We start from the raw sequence: 3,412 nt of genomic DNA, 5'->3' as shown, positions 1-3,412 counted from the left end.
GGAAAATGTGTGATAAATACTGTACAAATAACAAGATTAAGGAAGTATCTTTCAGTAAATTACAGAGAATTTACACAGTAAAGTTTGTGTTTGAAAGATTCAGCCTGGATTTTCATTATAAATGTGATTTCTGTGGACTGTAAAAAGAGTATTTCTCTCTCTCTCTCTTTTTTTTTTTTTTTTTGTTCTTGTGTATATATACCAGAATGTTTTGGATTGATGCCGCCATCTTTATAATAAAGACATTTCAGATAAATGTTCAGATAAATATGTCTGATGTAACGCTATATTTTAGTCAAGATTAAAAATAACACGTGTAATATACAACTTTCATTATTTTTGGAAAACTCTTAATTCGTAATAAAAGTGATCAGAAACCAGACCAACTTTCCTGCACTTTATTAATGTGTTCCAACAATATGTCACCATTTTATCCAATGTCAAAAACAAAAAAGCATTGAAGACCTTCAAGTTACTAAGTGATTATAATATGATGCATATAACACAAACTCTGACTTTATAAAATGTGATTTTTTTTTTCTTGTCTACTTATGTTTTTCTTTTTTGTTGTCTGTCTAAGTTTCTTTATATAAATGAACTTATGTACAATGAATTAAAAAAACCTTAAAGTGAAAGCGGAATGAAAAAGGAGCTCATTTCCACTGTCGGAACTTCTCAGTGTGACATCCAGCGGACGTAAACAACACAAGCGGCGGAAGCGTTAGCTGCATGTGTGTGTTGATGTAGTTTGTGGCACAGTACTATTAAATTAGCGCAGATAATGATTTGATTGGTAATTAAACAACAGCGTCTTCAGTTGAGTATTTGAGAGAGTTTGTCAAAGAGAGACTAAGTGCTGCTGCTGAAGAAATATTCAGAGTTTTCACAAAAACTATCGTCGGGTATGAAGAAGAGATCAACCGTCAGCGCAGACTTGAAGACAGCAGCATATGAAGCGCTCATGTGGGTTGCAGTATCATGGTATCCAGGAAGGTGCTCTTTGGTCAGGAAGTGCAGTACATCTTGAAAAAGCAAAATCCAAGGCAACTCTTCTCTGGTACTAAAGTTCAAAGGCCTTTATTCAATGGCTAGTTCATGATGAACATTAAAAACACCAACATGTTTTGTACGAGAGAAGAGTTGCCTTGGATTTTGCTTTTTCAAGACGTCTGCGCAGGCTGTTGGACATCGTTTGGTAACCTGAAATAAAGTTACACAGGATAGGTATGTAAAACCTACGCATTTTAATGACATAGAATTGGGGATTTTTCATTATAAATAACTCAATTCTTAATTTATTTTGGCATTATTTGCTCTCATCTCTATATACACAGTATCTTGTTCTTTATGTTGTCTGTCCCTCCAGAGCCTCCACAGCAACATGTCTGTAAGGTGGAGCAGGTTATCACTGATCAGCAGGTCTTTATTCAGGAGAGGACCCAGAGCCTTGGGGAAAAACTGGGGGGAAAAAATCCCATGGAAATTAAAAGAGAGAGATATGTTACCTGAAATGAAAACGGATGAATCGACTGCCGGAAGGTCAGTGTGACACCCAGGGGAAGTAAACAAGGCAGCGCTTCCGCAGTAGACGGAAGACTTCTTTTTTTTTTTTTCTTTCAATGCTTTATTGAAAACGTACAAAAATCATAAACAAAAGTGGCAACTTTCATTGTACATTCATTGCAACAGTATAAAGAGATTGCCAAGGGAGCATCAACCTATGCAAATCATCTCAAAATATAACATACACGTTGGGTGCTTCAATGTAGTAATTCAGAACGGATTGAAGTAAAATTAAAATAAACAAATTTTGTGCTTTTATTCCTTTTTGAAGTTTTAAAGATTTCATGTACATTTGAAATTCACTCATGAAAACAATACATTTGGGGGATGATTTCAGTATTGTTGTGGATAAAAATTTTTGCTAGACATAGAATTGCATTACAACAGAGTTCATCATTTTTGTTTTGCAAGATCATACCAAGTTATATCATCTCTAGAGAAAGAAGCAGGAAACAATGAGATTTTTTTGTTTGATCCATTTGTGAATATTAAGCCAGAATGTTTGTATTGTATTATACCACATGAGAAAAATATATGGTCCGTAGTTTCAATGTCACTTTCACAAAGTGTGCATATATTGTCATCGATATTAAAACGTAATCTAAGTAATTCTTTAGAGGGATAAATGTCGTTCTTTATTTTGAAGTGTGTTTCTTTCATTTTGGGGGTAGGTACATTGTTCTTAGTTGATTTTTTTTTTTTTTTTTTAAATCAAATTTATGTAGGATATCATTTTTGTTTTGTCTGCCGGGGAATAATATTCCAGTAAGGCAGTTTCTTATAAAGTTATTGTTACATTTTTTGTCCAGGATTAAAGTCCCCTGTATTGACAGTGGGGCCAGTTGTGGCATTATAGGTTCGGAAGACGGTATTAACATCGTAGTGCAGAATATTAATTAATTAATTAATTAATTAATTAATTTAATTTGTAATTAAATAGCGACTGACTGCTGCTGCTGCTGCTGAGAGAGCTCAAACTACGTGCTTTTAGAGGGAAACTAATTTACTTTTCAACCTGGACTTTATTTTCCCATATTTTTGTTTTTTAAATTGGTCCAATATTGAGCAAGAGGGCTGCGGACGCAGAGGTGAAAAAGGCTGCAATGTAATCAATATGAGCAATTGTGTGATGTCAGTTTACATCCAATAAAAGTGCTTGTGTTTGTCACAGACATTATTATTATAATAAGTGGATTGACAACATTATGGAAAGGACCTTACAGAGGCATGATATGTGTCCCTTTACAGGAATGCGCGATATTGGATATTTTGCAGATATCCGATATGCCGATATAGTAACTCATTTAGCTGATACCGATATCAATACATCAACATTTTTTCCCACCTAATTTTTGTGATCATCAAGTCTCTTCTGTAGTGGAAGTAACATCATATTATGCATGTGTACTCTTATCGTGATGGCCCCTCCAGCAACTGGAGACATGGTGAACAATACTTTTCAGTGTATGTTATTTTAATTCATTGTGCAAAATAAGAAAAAGCATGTTGGCCGATTCTGATGGTTGATTTTGAAGCCAGTATCGGCCGATACCAATGACTTGCTGTTATTAAGATGCATCCCTAACGTTCATTAATCCGGTTTGTTTCTTAATGTGTGTAACCAAGTCCTGCTTAACTTTTTAACTTGGTCAAAATAAGCTCAATATTCATCAGTGACATTGGAAATCTTTTAGATAACACTAAGCTATGCTTTCTGTGCTCCAACACAACAAACTATTAACAACACTCCTCTCTCCAGCTCTTACAAACGTTTCCACAAGTGTTTTTCCTCCAGGAAGTCGCCACTGGTGACATTTCAGAACAAGACTTTTCCTGAAGTAAGACTTGG

The 3,412-nt window shown here is 34.8% G+C and overlaps 1 long non-coding RNA gene across 1 annotated transcript; it reads right to left on the bottom strand.

The window, feature by feature from the left end:
• Positions 1–151: 151 nt before the first annotated feature.
• LOC125889936 (uncharacterized) lies at positions 152–1,585 on the bottom strand. Its single transcript, XR_007449495.1, has 2 exons — positions 1,506–1,585; positions 152–1,200 (listed from the first exon to the last, which is right to left on the bottom strand). It is a non-coding gene; the product is annotated as an uncharacterized LOC125889936 (long non-coding RNA).
• Positions 1,586–3,412: the final 1,827 nt, after the last annotated feature.

Source organism: Epinephelus fuscoguttatus, linkage group LG6 (assembly GCF_011397635.1).
Source record: "Epinephelus fuscoguttatus linkage group LG6, E.fuscoguttatus.final_Chr_v1".
In the NCBI taxonomy this organism is placed as follows: Eukaryota; Metazoa; Chordata; class Actinopteri; order Perciformes; family Serranidae; genus Epinephelus; species Epinephelus fuscoguttatus.
Note: the sequence above shows the minus strand (reverse complement) of the source record. Positions and strands in the feature narration are given on the sequence as shown.